Source organism: Oncorhynchus mykiss, chromosome 5 (genome assembly GCF_057628025.1).
Source record: "Oncorhynchus mykiss isolate SJ-2025 chromosome 5, ASM5762802v1, whole genome shotgun sequence".
NCBI classification, from domain to species: Eukaryota; Metazoa; Chordata; class Actinopteri; order Salmoniformes; family Salmonidae; genus Oncorhynchus; species Oncorhynchus mykiss.
The window spans coordinates 25,924,585-25,937,803 of NC_143026.1; positions in this window are offsets into that span (position 1 = coordinate 25,924,585).

The following is a 13,219-nucleotide window of genomic DNA, read 5'->3' on the forward strand; positions in this document are numbered from 1 at the left end:
CTACAAGGTGAGCCATTGGCGGCTAAAGAAATGAGCACATGGAACTCAGAGATAGCCTATAGGCACAATTGGACAATTCAGCAGTAGGCCATTGTCAACTAAGTGAAAATACATACACTTCAAAAATAAAACTGTAGAAAATATCCTGATGAAAATTCAGGTTCTTTCAATCACATACATCTATCTACTCAGCCTGTCTGCCTCTCTTTATCTTTCTCGACTTGAGCTATGGCTAGTGAAGTGCAACATTGTATCAAATCAATCAACCTGGCCTATCCTGAAGCTCGTTGCTAGCCAACTTGCAACATTGTATCAACTAGCCTATTCCGGGCCCTCATAGGGAAAAGTGTTCAGGCATTTTTGATGTTTCTACAGGATATGTGGGATCATCAGAGCATAACATTTTGCTCTTTCACACCGAGGCTTGGTTATTATCGAGGGGGAGGGAGTGTTGGAAATGTTTTTTTTTAATACTTCGAGGAACTAGGCCTATTAGCCTAACATTCGCAATTTATGTTTTTATGTTGACATACTGTATGAGGTGAAGAAAAAATGACTGAACATTTCAGATTATTAGTGGTTGTGAGAAATCAGACATCCACAAATGTGCACTTTCCAACATTTGTGCGCAGCAAGCCAGGTAGCCTACATTATCGTGCTCAGGTGTGCGCACTACGTTAACATTAACAGGACAGAGAAATAAACCAGACCAGACATATGCTCACATGGAGATCTCCTAACATAAGATCATAAAAAAATGTACAAAACTCGTAGGGCTTATACGATGGTATGAAATAAAGCAAAACGTGTTCCTCACAAGTGTAGTAGGTTGTGAACTTTGCAAACAATGTTACCTCTCCGAGAATGAGAACGGCAGTGGTGCAAAAAGTACCCAATTGTCATACTTTAGTAAAAGTAAAGATACCTTTATAGAAAATGACTCAAGTAAAAGTGAAAGTCACCCAGTAAAATACTACTTAAGTAAAGTCTAAAAGTATTTGGTTTTAAATATACGTAAGTATCAAAAGTAAATGTAATTGCTAAGTTATCTCTCTGAAAAATGTAGTTCACTGCATCTGATTGTCATAAGGTTCCATGACTTTGTCCGCACAGGGCATCTGAACAGAAATACATTTAGATGATTTTCATTGAATTTTGGGTTTTTTGTTTAACTTTTGTACACCTGTGGTGTACCCCAGTCAAAAATGACGGTTCATTAGACATGAATGGGTGAGACTACAATTAGTGTATAAAATTGAGTTCAGGCACAAGCCCATTCATCAGATGGACACACTTCCTCTCCCAGACCCCCACATGCATGTGTGTTTGAGCACACACCTCACTCCCCTTCCTGGATTCCATGGCAATCCCCAAGGGAACCTTTCCCCAACAGAATCTTTCCCCCACGGGAACCACACCTGTTGGCATTCTCACAAACAATCGCAACATTGTTTCAATAACATATAGAACTTTTCTCGCAGCTTTGGCATATAAAGCTTTTTTGAGGCCTTGCTCACAATTAATTCTGTGGCAGCATAATGACCAAACGATAGGAAGGAAAACTTTTCTGTTTTGGTCCTGTAGCTTCCATTTCGTAGCAGCGTGAAGCGCACCTGTGCACATGCTCAATATACTCTGAGAGCAGTCCTTTCATCACGCTCATCTCAACATCTGCGGTGAGTTTACCATTAAAGATCATTCCTCTGTGGTATAGATAGATAATACATGTCAGACAGACCGCTTTGAATATGCAAAATGGCCATGCACAAGGCTGTAGTAGGGCAAGAAAGACATTGAAAGGTTAGAAATGTATGTGAGGCTCTTGATCATATCTTGATCATGACACTGTTAAGGAGAGAGTCCTTGTTAAACTTTGACACAAAGTCGTCTGTGATAAATATAGCACAATATGTTTCATCTGAGTATTTGTTATAGTAAAAATGATCCATACATTATTATTTATTTTCTCAAAAACGAGTTGTATGAGCTCAGGTCAATGAGGCCTACAGGTTATAAATAGCAAACAGAAGTTCAAAACTTGTAATGTTCACAAGAACTTAAGATGATAAAAAGATCTAACACAATATTAGGTGATAATATATGTATTATGGATTTATAATCAGCTATAATGAGGCGGTCATTTTGGACAGGGAACACAGAAATCATTAACATGAAACGAACACAACAGGAGGGTGTATAATCCAAAGTAAAAGTACAAGTATAAATAATTTCACACTCCACATATTAAGCAAACCGGACAGCACAATTTTCTTGTTTTAATTTATTTACGGATAGCCAACACTCAGACATAATTTACAAACGAAGCAATTCGTTTGAGTAACGCCAGATCAGAGGCAGTAGGGATGACCAGGGATGTTTTCTTGATAAATGTGTGAATTGGACCATTTTCCTGTCCTGCTAACCATTACGATTAGTTTTGGGTGTGAGGGTAATTGTATGGATTAAAACGTACATAGTTTATTTGTCATTTTAGTAATGTAGTGGAGTAAAGGTTGTTAAAAAATATAAATAGTACAGTGAAGTACAGATATCTCAAAAAACGACTTAAGTACTTTACACCACTGGAGAATGGTAAATGTGATTAATACATGCATTAAATTAACATTTGTAGGCCTAACCAAATGAGGTGATTAACGGTACATTTACTAGGCTACTGGTGACATATGTAATGGGGAATTGATAAAAAATAAACAATCAAAGGGCAAGCAATACACACAATGAAACAATTAATGCAGCAGGAATAGGTGGGAGACAGCTGAGCGCATTCTGGAGAGATGCGCCTATATCTTCGCCACCCACCCCTCCCCTCTTCAGTGTCGGCCTGCAATGCACTTATTGGGAATGCCTCTATACATGTGGTTTGTAGTTGCATTGGCTTATAGCCCTGATACCTGACAATGATTTAAGATGAATCATTTTGGCTATTCAAGCTCTGAATATCAGATACAATAGACTAGATGGTGCGTTTGAAATACATTTGTCAAAATTATCTAATTACTCCAGCTGCGGATTGTTTCAAATTACAAGAGCATAGGCCTATGCCTAGTTGGGAAGCCAGCAAGTCTTGAGTATAATTAGAAATGTTGAGACAAGAAGAATTCACTGTATAGCCTAGGCTACTATTCTACTTTGCGGGATAGGAGGTTGCAATATTTTTTTTTGTCTGGCCTAGGGTGGCATATAGGCCAGGACCTGATGCTGCAACCTGGTCTCATGTTCATATTATTCTGCAGATGAATCCGAGACACTTAATTTAGTATGATATGTTTCGTATGGTATATATTGATTTGTGGATGTCAATCACCCATTTCGTATGATATGTTACGAATTTGCAAACTTATAATATGTTACGAATTCTAGCGAGGTGGCTAGGTTGCTAACGTTAGCTAGCTAGCTAGCTAATGTTAGCTAGGCTAGGGGTTAGGGTTTAGATTAAGTTTAGGAATTAGGTTAAAGGGTTAAGGTTAGGGGAAGGGTTAGTAACATGCTAAGTAGTTGCAAAGTAGCTCAAAAGTAGTAAGTAGTTAAAAAGTTTCTAATTAGCTAAAATGCTAAAGTTGTCCGTGATGACATTTAAACTCGCAACCTTTGGGTTGATAGGCGTTCACGTTATATGCCCACCCATCCACCCAATCCTTTCGTTTTTGCCTGAAGTAACCATCTGTATTATGTAACCATACCAAATGATACATATCATATTCTTTTGGTGTTCCATTTACATTTACTACGCTATGTCTAGTCTATGAGACCATGCTTGACGGTTGATCCCATTGAACTCAAACAGTTGTTTATCTCTCTGATATCTTTGCATTCAGAGATAGGCATTGGTTGATGGCTTAGAAAGGCCTCTGATGCTTGAACTCAAAATGTCCCCAGAAGAAACCAAGCAACGAGAACACATCAGGAAGTGACTTTGATTGTGAATCAGCAGTCCTTTTAGGTCTCATAAACTAGACGATGATTGCTCCCTTCCTGATTACAGAGAAAGAGGGAGAAAGAAGCGTTGATCATTGAATCAGAGGAGAATTTTCTCCTTCAGAACTGAAGACATTTGGGCTGATAACAAAGCTCTTAACTAGCCGAACAGGAAACAGCCTTTCCGCATTCCATGGGGGCAAAACCTTTTGTGCCCCCAGTCCTTGTGCCACGTAGAGAAGTCCCTGTAAGCAGGCATATACACAGTAGAAGTGAAATGTTAGTTGGCTTGCTTTTGTAGCCATTTCATTTTTTACCTTGGATTACAGACACAGCGGTTAGTAAGGGAGCAGTCATGGAGAGGAGGGCCCCAAACTACTCCAAATGGGCAGAAAGGCGATCCACTGTGGTTTATGGTAGGTGAGGATTCTTAAATTGCAAAGCTTCCCTCGAAGGTGCATCCATGATGGGACTTGGTTTATGGTGCTTCTTCATTTTCTGGCTGCCTTCCTCACTCACTCCTCAACATCGCAACACTGTGATACTCCACTTGCTTTTGTGTCAGACAATGAGTCACTTTTTTTCAACCCTATTTGTGGTTCCTTCTATTATTTATTATTAAATAAAACTTGGTTTTGTACTTGAAATATTTATTTGGACTCTACAGCATGTATTGGCACCTCACATTTGGCCAATACATTGTGTGCATTCTCATTTAACCACTATTAAAGGCCCAATGCAGCAGTTTTTAAGTACCTTATTGTAATAGTTTTCTATTAAAATTGTCAAAAAACTATTCCAGAAGTAAGAATTTAGCTTGGACTGTCTGGGAGTGGTCTGAGTGGATAGGGGAAAATTGAAAAATTGCCATTATTGGCAGAGATGTTTGTAACTCTCTTTGTTATTGGTTCATTAACTAATTTACCACCTGATGATGTCATGAGGCATGCCAAAACCTGCCCCATGACATGCAAAAATCCTGCTGATTAGAAGGTCCTGTGCAGATTGTATTTTCAACCAGCAACTATCAGGATATAACACTTTTACAGCGTTAATTTCATCAGCTGTTCAACTATATAATACAAAACACAATAAAAAAACGAATTTTAACTGCACTGGGCCTTTAACCAATATTAGGCTAACATTGAATTCAATTGAGTAAAATGCACAAGCAGGCATAATGGATTAGAGTTGCCTTTTATTTCGCTGGTTTGGGGCAAATTTGCATGGGATTGACTCAAATTAGTAATAGGACAGGCCAAGAAAAAACAGCTACAAGACCAGATATGATGCAACAAGTATCTGTAGGCCATATCTCATAAAAACAAATAAGCAGTAAAAAAAATCCCAGTTCAATTAGAGTCCCAGGCAATATGTAAACTAGCCTATATGCCTACTGTAGCCTACAATCCCAGCTAGAATAATTGTATACTTGTAAAAACCATAAGGTGATGTTAAGATGTATTTTATTTTGTTAACCCCACAAGCAATGCGCTCTGCCACATTCGGCTCGTGGAGGATGCTGACTTTGGGCACGGAATACAGCTCATGGGCCCAGTCTCCTGAAAGCCTTCGTCAACGACAGGCAGTGATAAGCGAGAATGCTGAAGAAACGGACAGCATCGACATTGACCCGTCATGGAGAGAGCAGCAGATGGACGTTCCTCAACAGTATGATGCCATCCTGCACCTTGACGAGAGAGCAGCTTCAGGAGGGAGTCGTGGTAATCATAACATCATTCGTACACACGAAGCCCTCAATAGCACGCCATGGTCCAAGTCTAACAGGTAAAGTTGATAGTTTGATATTTTAAGTAGAAATTGTGCACCAATATTGACATTTTAAAGCCTGTGATATTCAATGAAGTTCCCTTTAATATAGACCACATAGAGAATTAAATAAATTAGATTTGTTATATAAATACAGATTTGCTAAAGTGCCAAAATTCAGCATTTTGTCATGTCCCTCTGTGCACCCTCTGTGACTTCCAGGATCATGTAAACCCAAGTAACCGCAACATTTCTCAAAGTTTTAACCATCATTATAAAGCACTAGTTATTTCTGAAGATTGTTATCATGTAATTAGTGATTCATAACCAATTTTAAGAATAATAATGTTGATCATTCCATTCGTTTTAATATGGTGAAACTATTCCTTTTTAAATAATAATAATTAAAAAAAAACATTGAACATTAATACTTCAAATCATAGTGTAAAAGCAGTTGAGATGGTTCTACTATTTTTTGGCAATTTTCTAGTGTTTTGTGGTGGAAAACTGAGTGAGTCGAGCATAATACATCAACATTGATAGACAGGCTAGAAATGTTTAACAAATTCAATTGCCACTCTGTTGCACACAACAAGCTTCCATTTCCCCTGTCACAAGGGGATTTCTGCCTGATTTAAGATGAATCATCCACCCTGTTACAGCTGTCAACCCTGTTAGTTTATTTTCCACTTAATAGGCACTTTAATAGTATTTTTTTTTACTCTCTGGGAAAACTTGTTTTTTTATCAAGTCAAACATGAGCTCTTTATGACAAAATGTTAACATTTTATTAAATAAAGTATTTGCCACCAAGTTAAACATCTCAAAATGAAACAAATTGATAGAACAAGTCGAATGACCCAGTAATGGTATTCTCAGGCTAGGCTAGCGCAATGACCTGAGGAAGATTAACACTTTTGACAACTTTGATATAGAGGCTTTCTTCCCAGTAGCGTTTGTGCAAGGGATATTTTGTCTCTAATATCACTGAAAGGGTTACTTATTAATTTGCATTTTCATTCTGTTGCAATAAATAATTGCAGCCACCAGAGGGATTAAAACCTCACTCAACTCCTCTAGATATCTACAAATCAAACACAGGCCATGAGTTATTAGGCACTTTTACGCACAGGCATTTCTCAAAGTTTCTTTCTATCAACCTAAGAGGCTGTTCTGTTGGATTTATTGCAACATTGAGCTTGTACCATACCATCAATAGCTCTCTTACATAGATGAGGTCAATTAAACACATTCAATAAATGTATAGCAGAGGCTGGTGGGAGGAGCTATAGGAGGATGGGCTCATTGGAATGAGTCATTGGAATGTAATTACTGGAACGGTGTCAAACCTGTGGTTTCCATGTTTGATACCTTTCCATTTATTCCATTATGTCCTCTTATAGCTTCTCCCACCAGTCTGATGTATAGGCTATGAAAACCTGAATTCCAGTGGTCCTTGAGGATAGTAAGTGACAGTGATGCCAAGCCGGCACAGAGGGAGATAAGCTCCTAAACCAGGGGGCACCCAAGCAGCTCAAACAGGGTCTTTGGCACAGGGGGACAGACCGACCATGGTTGCACAGAAAGACCCGCCAGGCCACTGCCATCCCACCCACAGTCCCTAGTTGGGAAACACAGGACTTCCTAGGGAATATCTTCAGCAGTGAGCTGGTGGGGGAGGCTCATCTCCATTCAGTCCTGGAGTGGCCTAGCCAGTCTCCAGATCTCAACCCCATAGAAAATCTTTGGAGGGAGTTGAAAGTCCGTGTTGCCCAGCAACAGCCCCAAAACATCACTGCTCTAGAGGAGATCTGCATGGAGGAATGGGCCAAAATACCAGCAACAGTGTGTGAAAACCTTGTGAAGACTTAAAGAAAACGTTTGACCTCTGTCATTGCCAACAAAGGGTATATAACAAAGTATTGAGAAACTTTTGTTATTGACCAAATACTTATTTTCCACCATAATATGCAAATAAATTCATTAAAAATCCTACAATGTGATTTTCTGGATTTGTTTTCCTCATTTTGTCCATCAAGGTTGAAGTGTACCTATGATGAAAATAAAAGGCCTCTCTCGTCTTTTTAAGTGGGAGAACTTGCACATTTGGTGGCTGACTAAATACTTTTTTGCCCCACTGTATATATGTCAGAAAAGCTGTAAAAAAACTAAAAATATAGTTGTCCTCCGTAGACTGGGGGTGGTGGATGGGTTAATAAAAAATATAAACAATTATAGGCTATAGATAGTCTTGATCATTTGGGACCCCTTGGCTATTTCACTCATGACAGGTTATAGCCCAGACTTAATCAATATTTTGTTTTGTCTCATTTATTGATATGAATATAGCCTCTTCGTGATGGGGTTGTGCAATGCAAATGGCTATAACAAGCCTACATACAGAGTGGAATTCGCTAATACAGCAGTCAAAATGCCTAATATAAGACCTGCAGTCCATGCTGCTAAATACTGAAAAAGTGTGATTCATTAGGTTACGTGATCACCACAGCCCCACCGACTATAAAAATAAATTATGCAATTATATAGCCATTAAATAACACACAACAGCATGGCTTATTAAGATAGTGGAATAGGCCTAGCCTAAATCAGATTTACTTTCTATTTTGCAGCTCAGGCCGTTATTCTAGACAAGGCTCTTCTCTGTCTTTATAGAATCATTCTTACAATAGTAATTTGCTGAAGGCCCAAGCCTATACTACGTCATCTACTGGTATAACGTCTTTATCGAATGCCGTTCTAAAACAAGCTCTTGACTTTTATTTTGATCATTAAACCAGAAGATGCAAAGCAACTATCATCTGGTCTAGAAGTTGCTTGATTGACTAACTAACTTCGACTAGCTACGTTTGTTTCGTGTCCTTTGCAGATGCCACATTCCTGACAAAAGTTTGTACATATAAAAAAGATCTGTATCCGAGTAAAGCGAGACGTAAGTAAGAATTAAACGATTATATTTTGATTCATAGTCGTAACATATGGTTTAAACGTTTACGTATCTATTTTAACGGTTACTTTTCATGTTTCACGCATGGATTTTCTTACAATCCTAACAATTTATGTATGGATTTTCTTACGAGTTTAATGATACATACGTTCAAACTTTTGGCAGTTATCTGGCTCATATCTATCGTTTCCCCCCGTTGGCCCTCCAGTTCCCATTTCTTTGGGTTAGATGGGGTCCGAGCTGCTTGTTCAGGTTGTTTGCTACCCTTATCTGCTATATGGGCATCTACATCCCATTCATATCCATTCAAATCTGTCTGAGCTGGCACTGCCTCCAGAAACTGCCCATTCATTATGCCGCTGTAAATATGGCTGCAAACTCGGACCAGACAGGGAAATTGAATAGAGGTTCAGGCAGACGGGAGGTGCGATATTGTAACGTTTGAATCACATTGGATGACCTATGGTGACTTATTAGTGATTTTGAACATAAACAAATAATAAAACAATTTACAGATTACAGCTTTAACGGTCATTGACATGGCTGACATTGGGTCCTCGATTCTCTCAGACTGAGAAAATAGTTCCAATGCCGGCTAGCGTTAGCTTTGCGCCGTCCTCCAGTAACTTTGTGCATGGTCTGATGTAGGCTACATTAGCTAAGAATAGCATTCCTGATCTGATTCTCAGTATCACCGGAAAAATCTGTCTCTTGCACCCTGCCTAAGGCGAGTGCTAAATGTTGTACAGTCTCACCTTCCCTTTGTGCAATTTTCTGAAATGTTTGGCAGGCAAATGCTGTGTTAACTTGTGGAATGAAGAAGATTTAATGCTCTGATCGCAGCTCCATAATCCGCATCATTCAGTCCAGAAAAAGTAGAGCTCTCCTGCGTTGACAGTTGCACACAATGTGGACCTTTTCTATAATCAGTAGTGCCACAATAGCTTACAAGGGGCACTCTTTTCAGGCCACTTAGATACAACGATTTTCACTTCAAGTAGTGACGTCATACATCAAGGATGCCCACTGGTGTCAAACCCAGTAAACTATATGACAGTATGATTGTATATGTTTAGCCTACCAACAAATCCTAACGTATTATACATGTTTCATGTAGGCTTAATGTTTAATCGAATACATTATTAAACACAAATTAAATATAGGCTCTTGATGCGTCCTGAGTAAATAATTATTAGAAACTCTCTGTCACACATCCATCCACCTCCATCCGCAGAGCGCTCCTGAACAGGTCGAGTACCGATAGGCTAATTTTGGTCACATGCGCTGATTAGTTAGGGACCAGTAAATCATTGGATCGGAGTCTACTGAATTGGTTGCGTTGTACAGACAGCGAGCGATCAAGTGAGAATCAGGAGGAAACAACCCCGTAATGGTTGATTGCTATGCTATTGGAATCGATAATTGACACTTGCAGACAAAACATAACTGTTTTGTGTACTTTTCTCTTCTTCTGGAGACTCAAAATACTTTTTATGTGGTCTTTCAACATTGACAAGATGTAGCCACTACCGAAAAGATACACGTGTGTGTTTCATTTCGGCATTTTTCCTGTCGTGGCTGCATTATCTATTTAGTTGGAGCAGGCTGACATGGATGTGATATGTGGAATGAATTGGAGAATATATCATTCGATAGGTTGAAGTGCATTTGGCACATATTGCGATTGAATGCAAACTTTATTTAATTATATTTCGAATTTCTTTGAGAATGGACAAAAAGGAAAGGATTTACCCAAAGAAAATCGATGTATTTTCTTAAAACACAAGCCATACACTAATACAAACCTGTGGTCTGGCTAAGTGTGTTTGTAATGCTTCTGCCCTCCATTTCCACTGACACCAGTTTGGATTTTTATTGTTGGATCTGTGCGTTTCCAGAATGGCTCGCTTCGCAGAAGGTCTACCCACCCGCTTTGGAGCTGGAGCAGGTGGAGGAGGCAGAGGTGCGCCCGGCGCAGGCAGAGGGGGCGCCCGGGCTGGTGGTCCTCCAGGCGGCCAAAGGATGTACAAGCAGTCGATGGCTCAGAGAGCCAGGACAATGGCCATATACAACCCTAACCCTGTCAAACAGAACTGCTTCACTGTCAACCGATCCTTGTTCATCTTTCGAGAGGACAATCTCATTAGGAAGTATGCTAAGCGAATAACCGAATGGCCATATCCTTTCCTACGCAAAACCAGGTTACACATTTGTATTTGTATAACGCACATATCCTTATTTGACAAACACGCATTGGTAGATTTTCATTTAGAAACATGACACAGGGAGTGAAGCGCTTTTATTTTATTTCAATGTCTGATTTTACTGAACATGACATGTATGCCCTTTGTCACCATTTCAAAGCTCATCTGTAAGTGTACTCAATCGATTATTACATTATAGGAAGTAAGCCTATTCTGGTGTAAATGATTAGTTCATTAAACCTTTTGCTTAACCTCTGGTACACCTGTCACTCAGTGTTCTGCCTGATTGGACACGAGAAAGGATTTTCATCCAATAATAGTGTTAGCATATACAGTTTAATGACTTGGCAATATGTCCTATGTACCGTGTACACACTCACGAATTATGCACGACTGCTTTTTACTTCAAACATATTTGGTTGTGATTCGCAATTGCCAACTACATATTCGCTAGATTCAGTTTTCAGTTACAATTGTAAATGAGCGAGTTTAATCTCTGCAATGTGTATGTATGTTTTTAGTTATCTCAGCGCTTGCTTCTCTTGGATTATTAGGGTTCGTTTTTTAAGGCACCTTTTCCGTATTCCGTCTCGTTTGCACATTGCCTGTTTGTTAGCAGTGTCTTTTCAACTGTTGCTGTTCACCGATTTGTCCGTTTCCATGGTAAGGTGAGCGCCCAGTGAGTTGGAGACCGCTGGCTCTGTTGTTGTAAAACGCCTCCCCTAAAGGGCAGATTCCACCATTAATTTTTCGTATTTGTCCACTCAGTCGAGTAAGGCTCGTTATGGCCTGTTTGCAAGGGCAAAGTGCAGTGCAGTGTTAGGCTTCTGGCGGGCCCTGGGCACACGATTCTAGGGTGATATGTCGATGGGTCAGTAAAACCTTCCCATTCCTCCCCGACGCGCTATTCCACAAAGGCCTCCCCCCCGGCGAATGATCAGAAAAAAATTGGTAGAATGATTCAACCATAGAAAACGGATTGAAATGGTAACCCACGGCTCTACAGCCCAGATTCTTAGCAACCCTGCATGGGCAGAGTATGGTCTATTGTTGTAGTGTGTGGGATTAGCCTACCATCTTTTATTTCTGTCCATGTGTAGCCATGCTGTGTGAATTAGGATATCTATTGGACTCCTGTTCAGTCAATGTCATTAATTGGTTAACTGAGCTCAATGAGTCAGTGACTTCCTAAAGCTGAATATATGTTCTGCTCATCCAAATAGATCAATCTGTTCTGTGGCACCTCAGGTGGGTGACTGTTTTAGTGATGCTCATTGTACATAAACACTGTTGAGGCAACTCTCACCAGCCTTTACACAATTTGGGTATTTGCCTATCTTTTTAAAAATCTAGGTTATTCTATGTCAATACAGAGATATTTACCGCTATGGGTTAAGACTAATAAACTTACATGTCGGAGTTATTATTTTTTATTTTTTTTACTGTGCATGAAATTCTTTGTCATGGCTTGTGTTCCTTAACCTGCACACTCCGTTTGAGTACTTGATCCTGGCCACCATCATCGCCAACTGCATCGTACTGGCTCTGGAGCAGCACCTACCAGCCAATGACAAGACCCCCATGTCAGAACGTCTGGTAAGACACTCATCACACTGAGTCCCAAATGGATGGTCGTGTACCAAATGGCACCCTATTCCCCATTGTCTTCCGTCAGATGGTGTCATTCTAACACGACACGCAGGAGCCAGAGTGGACAATGTAAGGAATATGATTCAATTTGGGACACAGCCTATGATAACAATACCTATCACACTTTCTATAACTTTACTTAGTGCTACAATTTATATACTTATACAGTTTTGCCTTCCGTTTGTTTGCTGTAAAAGTGTGGAATGTTTGTTCTTTTTGCTCATTTTGAGCTCTCCACCACTTGAACTCTGTGATGAGGCAGTCCAGTCAGCCCTAACAATACCTCCCAGATGGCCCTGAGTCTCAGACACACCTCCAGTACATGGGAGAGCAGCAACCCTTCCTTATTAGTTACTGGAAGCATGGTGTGTCTCCCTTCCTCCCAGCTATCATTCTGTAAGTCAGTTGAGCCTCGCACTGAGCAGGCTTTGATCCCCCCCCTTCTCCTCCACAGGCCCCTTGTTCCCCCACCTGCTCACACGCGTAGCTTAAACCCCCGTTTGCACTCTGCCAGTCGAGTCATTAAACCAATACCGTTTAAACTGTAAAAAGCTTAAATGGTATCTTTTCACTTTAAGCTGTGAAATAATGAAGCCGGAGGGGCTGCCACGTAGCCGTTAGAGAAACAGCACCACAATCCTCCAACACAGCGTCTTCAGTCAGGACACGCATAGAATAGCATTACATTGTTCAG